This window comes from Photinus pyralis, unplaced genomic scaffold (genome assembly GCF_008802855.1).
Source record: "Photinus pyralis isolate 1611_PpyrPB1 unplaced genomic scaffold, Ppyr1.3 Ppyr1.4_LG2, whole genome shotgun sequence".
NCBI lineage: Eukaryota > Metazoa > Arthropoda > Insecta > Coleoptera > Lampyridae > Photinus > Photinus pyralis.
This window is the reverse complement of record NW_022170403.1, coordinates 7438065-7450606: the sequence shown is the minus strand read 5'-3', so window position 1 is coordinate 7450606 and position 12542 is coordinate 7438065. Positions and strand designations below refer to the sequence as shown.

Here is a 12542-nt window from a genome sequence, read left to right as displayed (position 1 = left end):
TTTCGCGCGCGCGATTAGACCACCGAAAGTATTTTTCTCAGCAACTAAGCGATATACATCAATAATTCCTTTTGTAAAATGAAAGTACATTTATAGCAAAATCTAAAGTATTCATATTTATTTACCTACCTTGTTATGCACAATTTTTAGAAAAATGGCCGTCAACTTCCAAAATTCGTGTAGCAGATGAAAAGTGCGCACTTTGAACTATCATAACTTTTTATTTCACGATATCGATTTTCAATATTTATAGCTCATTCAATGCTCCAAAGCATTGTTATTATTTTATTTTCTATATCATTACCGTGAACTTTTCGTAATAAAAAAGTTACGGTCATTTAAGTAAAAATCCAAGGATGCTATATAATATAAGGATTGCTCGATCCCTATACTTGCAATGTTGCCCGCGTTTAATTCATATGTGACGTCACAAACGGACCTGTCAGAATTGACAGTTATAATTTTGCTAAGTTGTCAACGTTGTTGCATTAGCGTTATAACCTCGGTTATAACTGTCTGTCTCGCTGTGTGTATTAGTGTTCGCCATATTGCAATAAAAATGCTTAGACGCCGACGTACAGTATTGGACTGTAATAACAATTTGGGGTGGTATTCACATTTTACATTCAACTGGCGCTCATTTTAGCCAGTGTCAAAAAGAACGTCGAGAAATCGTTATTTTAAGATGGACAAAGTTTAAATAAACTGATTTAGCTGCAATTTCCATGGATGAAAACCAAAAACGCAGGATGAAATGGATTCACTTTTTGAGTATGCGAAAAACCGAAGGAGAATTTGTAGACTTGTAGACGATGAATGACAAATGTTTCTAATTTAAATATCTACCTATAACATCCATTTGGACGTATTAGAGCCCCTTCTTACCAGGCGTTTTTTGAAGCGGCTGGAAGCCTGACCCCTCGCCTGACCCCTTCACACGGTGCGATTTGCAGCGCCACAAGTAGCACGAAGCGATTTTCAGAAGCGCGTTCACGCAACAAAAGCGCACGTACCAAGCAGGGGCGTCGTTTTTTTAAAAAATGGTGTCTGGTTTGAGGAGAGTTGATTTACATCATTTACCGTAGTAAAGAGCGTACATATTTGTCTACTGATATTTTGTACAGGGAGATCAATAATCATATGCTGCGCCGCTCTTATAAAATATCACATTAGTAATCATTTGCCGCAACCAGGTATATGTGTACCAATACAAAACATAACCTATAATTTTACAAACCAAAACCATGATTTGTGATTTTTATTCGAATACTTTGGTCCCTTTCAAAAAGGCTTTTTTCAAGACTACCAGTTTCTTTCGAATATTTACAAGGTGGGTAAATTACTTGTAAATTACAAACAAACGTTTTTTTAGTTGTAGCGTGTAATAGGCAATAGGTTTACTCCGACAAGCCTTTTACTTTAGAAGAGAATAAGATGCGTTTGCTGTCCTGTTTCCGTAATGGGACTAAAGACGAAAGTGGAGTTTGGGAGTACTCGATACGTTTGTGTATACAGGAGTTTCGATAAACGATTGTCAACCATGACGAGGATTACAGCAATATACGCCGAAATGCTCATCGCTTACTTGAGCGGTTTAACATACAGGAAGTCTTGCTTCTGGGAAGTCACCTGGCCGCTTAGTGATTGCTAATAAGGAGGTTGTAAAAGATGCTCTTGCTCGTCTTGAGCAAAGTCGGAAAAAGCAGCTGCGACAATGTGTCCCACTAACGGGCATCTCATACGGAACTTGTGACGCTATTGCCTGGAGAAAATTGTACTTCTATCCTTTAAAGTAACCGTGTTACAAGAACTCATCGTCCAGACTTGCAAAGCCGTTTAAATTATTGCATGCAAATTTACGAGATGGCAACGTATTCGAAATCGTTTACACACCATTGCCGAATTCCGAGCAGGTATAGAAGCTGCCGTTTGAAACATTACGCAACAGCACTTACATGCCGGCTTCGAAAACATGAAGAAAAGAGCGAGTCCCTGTCTTAATAATGGTGGCGAGCACTTCGAACAGTTGTTATAGTGTGCATGTAATTTATCCAATTACTTCGATATTAACGAGTTGTAAAAGAAATAAAATCGTTTCAATTTTTGTAGTAATTTGCTATTCGTGTAGTTCCACATAATTTGGAAACTTACAAGGTGGTTAAATCGTTGATTTAGGTTAAATATGGTTAAACGTCAAAAGTTTACTTTAAGGTTATGTTTTAGTATTGGTGCACCAGGCCTGTTGCGGCAAATGATTACTAACGTCATAATTTATTGAAGCGGCGCAGCAACTCAATATTGATCGCACTGTATATAAAGCTAAGTTTGTTATGTTTAAGATTGATATGTGGGGGTTGTAGTTCGACCTTTGAAGGAAGGCGAAACCGTATTAGGCTAAACACTGCATATTGTGTGGTAAAAACCATATTGTAGCACGGTGTGGCAAACTCCAAAGTTACAGAAAGTAACAGAAATTGTACAGAAGAGACTTGTAATCAATTTCAGTTCGTACTCATCTGAGAAATAAAGTTAATTTGTGAGGAATGGATCTCCTCATAACCGTATCTTTTTTTCGAAGAAAATTTCCACTCTGCAGCGTTTCAAAAACGCATAGTGAGAAGGAGCTCTTAGAATCTTACATAATGTAAAATACAAATATTCTAAGAGCCCGCGACGCAAACCATTACCATTCAACTAGCAGCATAAAACCGAGCATAAAACGTATACATGAACACGTATTAGAGGTCCCAATACACGAAACGCTCGGTCGGTCGGACCGCATTTAGCCGGAAGGTAAACAAATTCAATTGTTTATTTGTATATTTCATAAGAAATCATTACTTTTAAGAAAAGCAGATCATATGTGGTACCAAATTAAAGCTCTTGACGTCAGCTGCACAAATAACTCGGTCTGTCGGCAGGCAAATAGCCGGAAGTCCTTGACAGACCGACATTTAATCTGCTGCTAGAAGCCGACATTTCATTTATAACTCTCGCCAGGAAAGATTGCCGGTCACAGCACACCTTGTGTCAATTTACAATCTATGTTTTTCTTAAGATGCGAGCGACTTTCGGAATAGGATCGTGCCAATGTTGAACGAAAAGACTTTTTGTTCAACATTGGCACGATCCCATCCTGAAAGTGATAGTGGGAATGTTTGCACGTATCTGGTAATTACGCGAATGTTCTGGACTTACATTGCTTGCGTGTATAAATGGTTGCGGACCGAACATCGCGGCAGTTTTACTACCGAACGAGATCGAGTACAGATGAAACATAGAGCGCCGAAATATAAATTGCGAAGTGTGTGATATAAATAGTCGATATAAATTGTACGGTTTTTATAGTGTTTTAGTTTTGTTTAATAAATATTGATATAAATCGAACCCGAATTTATAAATCACGTTACATTGGTGTCAGGAGTGGAATTAATTTAATTAATTAAAAGTAAGATTAAATTAAGTGCTTGTGCTTGTGTATGCCTGTAACAAGATCTGCTGCCGCTAAAATGGAAGAAACGATGCCCAATTTGCTCCAGCAAATCCAAAATGGCCAACATGTGTTGCAACAAGAAATAAAAAGCAACCAAGAGAAGTTGGAAGAAAATTCTAGAAATATTCAAGAGAAGTTCGAGAAGTTGGAAGAAAATTCTAGAAAGATTAATGAAGAAAATTCTAGAAATATTCAAGAGAAGTTCGAGAAGTTGGAAGAAAATTCTAGAAATTTTGAAGAGAAGTTCGAGAAAATGGAAGAAAATTCTAGAAATATTCAAGAGAAGTTCGAGAAGTTGGAAGAAAATTCTAGAAAGATTAATGAAGAAAATTCTAGAAATATTCAAGAGAAGTTCGAGAAGTTGGAAGAAAATTCTAGAAAGATTATCGAAGAAAAAGTTGAAGATTAGAATTACGGAAGTTTCCAAAACATTTAAAGCAACATTCGTTGAGATTGAGCACAAGTATGAAGAGCTGCGCGAGCAATTCTTGCGACTGACTACGGAAGAGCGTACTAGTAGTGCCCCAGATGAATTACTGATGGACCGTCTTCTTGAGGTGCCACAGTCTACTCATTACAAGAAGGTCGACCCAGAAACAAATACAAGAGTAGAAGGCGACGTTCAGCAAGCCCGAGTAAAGCCACCTACTTTTGATGGTAAGATTCCTTGGACCACGTACGTTCGACAGTTTGAAGCAGCGGCTGCGGCAAATAAATGGACTCTTCAAGATAAAACTACAGCCCTGATTCTTGCTCTGAGAGGAGATGCTCTGGATGTGTTGCGGACCATCCCCGAGGATCAACAGAACTTCCAACAAATAGTAGCGCGACTCGAAATGCGATATGGCGATAAACACCTTCAGCAAGTTTACTATGCCCAAGTCAAGAACCGAATGCAGAAACCTGGAGAAAGTTTGCAGGAACTTGAAGCGGACATCGCTAGACTGATTCGATTGGCATACCCTACGGCACCGGAGAGCTTTCTTGATCAACTGGCTGTACAAACATTTATCGATACCGTTCGTGATGGAGATGCCCAGCAGGCTTTGAGACTGGCTAGGCACGACAAAATTGAGAAAGCTTTGGCCCATGCGTTAGAATTCGAAGCCGCCAAGAAAGCTAGTCATGGAAGTGCGCGAGTACGTATGGTGGAACATCGCAGTGAGAGCCGGGTAAGAACCATCGAAGAGGAAGGTGGCTCTGAAAGTTTTGAAGAAAAGGTCAGTAAAGTAGTGGAAGAAAAGGTCAATAAAGCACTACAGTCACTGGCAAAGAAACGTGAACCACGATGTTGGAATTGCGGCGAGATTGGACACGTTCGCCGCAACTGCCAAAAACCATTGCAGCAGCCGGAAAACTAAGAAAGGTCGACAGAAAGGGACTATCGTCGACCTGCAGAAACAAAGCCCCGATCTTCACTGTAAACATTACGTCGTCTGGAAAAGTTCTGAGTCTGTACATCGACGGCCGAGTTAATGGAGAAGACAGATCCTTGCTAGTAGACACAGGTGCAACAAGAACTATTGCAAGACCGGAGTTATTGAAGAACCATTCTCGGATCTCATCTTCGACAGTGCAGTTAAAAACATCAACTGGCGAAAGAATAAAAACGCACGGAGAAATACAAATGTCTGTCACCATCGGAAAGACCACCATCAATCACCAGGTGCTAATTGCTGATATTTCTGATCAATTCATCTTGGGGATGGATCTTCTTAAGAAACTCGGAGCTGTGTTAGACGTGAAAAAGGGCGTGTTAAAGGTCGGCGATGAAGAACTCCCTTTCCATGAAGACAAAGAAGATGTCATCCGCCTGTTAACCACTCATGACGTCATTATACCCGGACTTAGTGAAAAAATTATAATGACCACTTTAGATGGATATTGTCGCCAGGGAAGGACAGATAGTCGAAGCACTAAACGAAAAGGAATTTCTAGTGGCTAGGGCTCTGGTAAAAGTTCAAAATGGCGTTCCGATTCGAATTATGAATTTGAAAGATAGTCCTGTTAAGCTAAGCAAACGAACTGTAGTTGGACAGTGTGTGCCCATCTCGGCTATTCGCTCTGTGAGATCGGAAAATCTATCTAAAGGAAAGTATCCAAGAGAGCTGATAGATAATTAAAAACACCCCAGATTTGGACAATAGACAACGACAAAAGGTGAAAAATATGCTTGTGGAATTCCGGGATGTGTTCGCGGTAAACGACCAGGACAAGGGAAAGACAAGCATAGTCACCCATAAAATAAATACTGGAAATTCGCAACCGATTAGACAACAGCCAAGGCGACTCCCATTGGCTAAACGAGACGAAGCTGAGGAGATTATTAGAGACATGAGAAAACAAGGTGTCATCGAGCCATCGAATAGTCCTTGGTCATCACCGATAGTGCTTGTAAAGAAGAAGGATGACTCCACAAGATTTTGCGTTGACTACCGTCTGTTAAATTCGGTCACCAAGAAAGATAGCTATCCACTGCCAAGAATAGACGACACCTTGGACACTCTATCTGGAGCCCAATGGTTTTCCACACTCGATCTAAAGAGTGGTTATTGGCAAGTGGGGATGGAATCGACAGACCGAGAGAAGACCGCGTTTTCTATAGGCTCTGGACTTTGGCAATTCACAGTAATGCCTTTCGGATTGTGTAATGCCCCCGCGACGTTTGAGAGACTTATGGAAGCAGTTCTAAGGGGACTAACGTGGCAGACATGTCTGGTATATTTGGATGATGTAATTGTCGTAGGAAAAACTTTTGAAGAACACCTAAAGAACCTGAGAGAGGTGTTTGGACGATTACGAGAGGCCAATTTAAAACTAAGTCCCAAGAAATGCTTTATGTTCCAAAAAGAAGTTAAATATTTGGGGCACATCGTATCTCGTGATGGTGTTACAGCTGACCCAGAGAAGATTATAGCGATTCAAGAGTGGCCGATTCCTGAGAACAAGCACGAGATTCGGTTTCCTCGGTTTGTGCACCTATTATAGACGATTCGTGAAAGGATTTGCCAACATTGCCAAACCATTAATAAAGTTGACAAAAGAGGGCAATGAGTACGAATGGAGTGAAGACTGTCAAAGAGCTTTCGAACATCTCCGGCAAGCTCTTACTAGCGCACCTATCCTTGGCTACCCCAGAAATGAAGGAAAGTTTGTGCTAGATACCGATGCCAGTAACACCGCCATTGGAGCTGTTCTCTCTCAATTGCAAGACGGACAGGAAAGAGTCATTGCCTATTTCAGCAAAGTACTGTCGAAACCCGAGAGGAATTATTGTGTGACTAGGCGAGAGCTCCTGGGTGTGGTAAAGGCATGCGAACATTTCCATAAGTACCTTTACGGCCGCAAGTTCCTGATAAGGACAGATCATGCAGCGCTAAAGTGGCTCTTGCAGTTCCGAAACCCAGAAGGACAGGTGGCAAGATGGTTAGAACGTCTTCAGGAATATGTCTACGACATTGAACACAGGGCTGGAAAAGTTCACAATAATGCAGACGCTTTGTCAAGAAGACCGTGCAAAGACAACTGCACACATTGTTCTAAAATAGAAGACAAGATTGGCCATCTGCAACGAACAACTGTAGAGAGTGAGGAGTGGAAGCCAAGCGAAATCAAAACGGCCCAAGAAAACGACCCAAGTATAAAAACTGTTCTGAATTGGATGCGCCACGGACAAAGACCAGACTGGCAAGACATTAGTGCCACAAGTCCTGAAGTAAAGAGTTATTGGGGCCAATGGAATAGCCTGACTCTGAAAGACAACCTGTTGTATAGGACCCTTGAAAGTGAAGATGGCACCGAATCGACGCTGCAATTAGTAGTACCTAGAAGCAAAGTGTCGGAAGTATTGCGAAAATTGCATGACGGCGCTTCCGGAGGACACTTTGGTATTACGAAAACGTTGCAAAGGGTACGTGAGCGATTCTATTGGGTCAACCGTAAAGAAGATGTCCGGCGATGGTGTCAAAAATGTGAGTTATGTGCTACTGGAAACGGACCAGTTTCCAAGAAGAAGGCACCCATGAGGCAGTATAACGTTGGTAGTCCGATGGAACGAGTTGCTATCGATATCGCAGGACCGTCTCCCGAGACAGATGGCGGAAATAAATATATCCTAGTGGCTATGGATTATTTCACAAAGTGAACTGAAACTTACGCTATTCCAAACCAAGAGGCAGCAACAGTTGCAGAAGTGTTGGTAAAGGAGTTCTTTACACGTTTGGTGTTCCTATAGAAATCCATTCAGACCAAGGAAGGAACTTTGAATCGGCTTTGTTCCAAGATGTTTGTCGATTGGTAGGAGCCAATAAAACCAGAACAACACCTTCGCATCCTCAGTCAGATGGAATGGTTGAGAGAATGAATCGAACGATGGGTAAATATCTTTCAAAAGTCGTGGCAGAACATCAGAAAAATTGGGACCAGTACCTCCACCTGTGCCTTATGGCATATCGATCAGCCGTTAACGAGACCCCGGGTCAGACTCCTGCCTGCCTTATGTTGGGTCGTGAACTACGCCTTCCATGTGATCTCGAGTTTGGGCGTAAACCCCATGAAGAATATGTCGCAGGTGAAAATTATGTTGACCAACTAAAGGCGAAGATGAACGATATTCACGACTTGGCTAGAAGTCATATTCAGATTGCCAGCGATCGCATGAAAAATCAATACAACCTCCGCTCGGCCAATAAAACTTTTGAAGCTGGAGATCTGGTATGGCTGCACAATCCACAGAGACGAAGAGGTTTTTCTCCCAAGCTACAAAGACAATGGGAAGGTCCGTATGATGATCAAGAAAATAAATGACGTGATATATCGTATCAGAATGAACCACCGGAAACCGAAAGTTGTCTACATTAATCGACTCGCACGATATGCCGGATCCAACAACAACGAAGAAGTTAGAGGTATTCGAGAAGAGGAACGCAGCTTTGGGATCGAGCCAAACTTTAACGATTTTATGTCAAATTACGCCCAGCGGAAGAAAGCTCGATTTGGCGTTACTCGGGAAATTTGTCAAAATATTTTTGAGCTTCCGGTTAACGTTTCCATCGCCCATTGTGTCGCCGAAGGCCTTCGCATGGGTAGAGGAATAGCTTCCGTATTCCGGAAAAGATTTGGAAGAATAGACGAGTTGTTAAAGCAAAGACCACGAGTGGGTAAAGCACTGCGCTTGGAAGATAGTCAACGCTCTTTGTTCTACTTGGTTTCAAAGAAAACGTCAGAAGGCAAACCCACCTATGAAAACCTCTGGTCTGCTTTAAAAAGCTTAAAGAAACTCATGGCATACTATGACATAAATAGCTTGGCGATCCCGAAGATTGGATGTGGTTTAGATGGGTTGGACTGGAAGATAGTGCGAACCATGATCGAAGTGATTTTTAGAAACACTAGCGTTCGAATTACAGTATGCTGCTTCAACCCACAGGGGACGACCCTCCGCAAAACTGTGGACTGTTACTTTTTCAAGAAAGGTGTTTGTCGAGCAGGCTCTGACTGCAGATTCCGACACGAGGCATTAAAAAGTAATACTAACGCAGTTTCTGAACGAGACGTCCAGAATTAAGAAGGGGGCAGTGTAACGGAAACGCTCCAGACATGACGTCGCCTTTGACGCTCTGGAATTTTCTAGGCGCGCGATAGTGGGAATGTTTGCACGTATCTGGTAATTACGCGAATGTTCTGGACTAACATTTCTTGCGTGTATAAATGGTTGCGGACCGAACATCGCGGCAGTTTTACTACCGAACGAGATCGAGTACAGATGAAACATAGAGCGCGGAAATATAAATTGCGAAGTGTGTGATATAAATAGTCGATATAAATTGTACGGTTTTTATAGTGTTTTAGTTTTGTTTAATAAATATTGATATAAATCGAACCCGAGTTTATAAATCACGTTACAATAACAATTAAATTCCAAAATAGGTGAAACCACTGACAGACATTTTTAGATTTTTGAAAAACTTATATTAACCTATAACAGTAGGTGACGGATTAGTGTCACTAGATTTGTTTAAAATTCGATTGTTATAAAATCATGGCCGACTACTAAAAAGAAAATCCGAAAAAAATAGTGTCAATTCAATAAAAAGGGAATAAGTCAGAAACTGTTAAAGATAGCTATAGGAACATGTATTGTCAAAATATGCCCATTTCGATTCTTTATCTCATGCAATGGTAAAGAAATGGTCATTCCATTAAAAAAACTGAGTTTTTAGTCTTTGAAGTTTCATAAATTTGGATCTCCATAGGGGCGGTCGTACGTAACTTAACTTTTTTCTAAGTGCACTAAAAGAAAGCCCTAGTCATTCTCTATGCACTGATAAAAATAGGTTGCCATGACTACAACCGTTTTCAAGTAATCAATTATCAAGATATCATCTGCATCCGCCATTTTTTTTCTTAAAGTCAAAATAACTTAAAAACCATAAATGGCTATCAAAAGAATTGAAATTTCACGTAGAATCCAAAAATCCAATAAATCCAAATAAAATTGGGGTTGCCATTTAAAGTAACGTATCTACTTCCGGTGTGTCCGGAAGTGCGGCCATTTTAAAAATATTTTACATCGATTCGGCCTTCAGAGTAACTCCTAAGTACACATTTTCAAAAACCTACCTATTTTACTTTCCCAGAAACGTTTAACTAAAGCTCCCAAAACAAACACCCTGTATATATATATATATCTAATCTTGTGTGTAAACAAAAGATATCTGGCTTAAAAATATTAGGGATAAACTGAGAATAAACCCACATTTTTGGCTATAATAACGAAATCGTTTCATTCTGCGTGCCTGTTTCGCGCTGCAAATGTATTTATATAAAAGCGGCAAATGTCCTTTTAAGTTGCAAAACATTTATTATTGTTGGTTAAGGTTCTGGTTCAATAACTACTGGAAGTACAAAATCAGAACTGTTTATTCATAGAGACCATCAGCAGTGTAAAGTTGTAATTCTTCATGTTTATTATAGAGCCATTAGCATAATAGCTCGGTGTATAACGTCTTGCAACTGTGCCAAGTTTAATGCGATTATTGAGTGCGTGTATTCTTCAAAAATATTTTAAATGATTTGTTTTGATATACGGTGCCAATGTTAATAGGAATTCTTTTATTTATTTTATATCAGTAAATATACACCTACTTACTGTTCAATTTTTGAAGAAAGAAATACCGAATGATAAAATTCGATACTTCGTTGAATGTTTCTTTAATGGTATAAGTACAGGATAAGTACTCTTTACCTAAGCGCAACTTTTTGACATTATAGTGTATAAATGATTATAGTGTAGCGAAGAACTTTTACTTTCGCTTTCTAAAAAGTGAAACTGAGTTCCGCTTAAATGATCCCTTTTGTACAGGACTGAAAGTGACCGATCCTTTTCACATCAATTATTCGACACGCACATGTGCTACCCATTATAAGTATGGGTTGCGCTGTTGGACATCAGAAACGTAACCCTTCACGGCGACACAGATGTTTATAAGGGTAGTTCCTATTAGATGAGTTAGTTTGGTTCCTCGTTAGGCGCTTGTTGTAAAATCATTTTTGTTGCTATAATAAAGGTTTATTAATTGTTTGAATCCCAAATACAAACAATTCCTGAAGTGCGCATATACCCAGCACCTCAATAGCACTATAGCAGCAAGAGATAAGATGATATTCTTGCTTTGTCAACTCCTGTCTTGGTCCTTAGTTAGTTCCCACCGACACTGTGCAGCGGCGCCACTTGTTACACTCAAATTGTTGATTTATCGCCCGCCAAGATACAGACTTTATTTACAAAAATTATGATTTCATTTTTTGGGGCCATGTTTAGAAGTAACTTATCTAAAAAACTGTCGGTTTACTTTTTCCATAAATCGTCTTGATCGAAAGTAAAAAAACTAAAACAGATTAGCGCAATAATCGGTGCGAAACATCTAATCTTTAAACAGTCGGTATTCAGTTGCTATAAACTTAAAAAAAAATAGTCCGAACATTTTGTAGATAAAGGTCTAAATTTATAAAATAGTTCTTAAAAAAATTGTTTTTTGAAAAACAACTAGAGTTTTTATGGCGGACGCTTTTATGGAAATTTACATTGGGTGCAGTGGGTACAGAAGACCTTTAACAGTAGAATTGTTAAAATAAGCGGTAGAGCCGACTGCCGAGAGTAGATTTGTTTCACTAGCGCCATAAAGCAGGGCGCTCATTGAATCGGATCGGATCGGATCGGCACGGAACAGTCCTGTCGGAATGATTTGAAATACGTAGAAATAGATTAACATCCGCGCACTGCTTCCGCCACGCTCGGCAACGTCCATCGGTTGGCTTTGGAATCAGTAGAGAGGGCAAAAAATACCGAAGGTCCGATGTTTTCTCGTTGTGTTTGATGTGACACGTGCGTACACCGCTACCTTGTAGTTTGTAGTTGATTTTGTGTGCTATTTATTGTTTACAATGGATGAGGAACTTTTAATTGATACTGTTAGAGAATATCCACACCTCTATAATCAAGCTAGTAAATATTATCATGACAGTTCACGAAAGGAAAATGCTTGGGAAGAAGTATAGGAAAAATATCATCTTCGTCGGAAGATGAAGAGCTCATATTATATAAATTATTAAGTATTGTTTATAAAATTCTAACCGAACTAAAATGAACTACAAGCCACCAAAATTATATTTCGACTGATAGACTGAAGCATACCGATTTGGTGAGCGAGTGTTGGACGTTTCCGGACTGAGCGATGCCGTGCCGATCCGATCCGATTAAATGGACGCCCATTGAACCCAGTGACCTTAAAAAATTGGCTGTGTGCACTCTTTGTGCATTTAACATAAAATTTTTGTATACAGGGTGTTTTTTGGGAGCTTTAGTTAAACGTTTCTGGGAAAGTAAAATACGTAGGTTTTTGAAAATTTGTACTTATGAGTTACTCTGAAGGCCGAATCTATGTAAAATATTTTCAAAATGTCCGCACTTCCGGAAACACCGGAAGTAGATAGTAACTTCGTTATTTTAAATTGCAACCCCTATTTTTTATTGCATTTTTGGATTCTA

The 12542-nt window shown here is 39.8% G+C and overlaps 1 protein-coding gene across 1 annotated transcript in view; it reads left to right on the top strand.

Annotated features, from left to right (window-relative positions):
• Positions 1–12542, top strand: part of LOC116163595 — a 28984-nt gene that overhangs the window by 1015 nt on the left and 15427 nt on the right. The gene's annotated exons all lie outside the window — the stretch shown is intronic.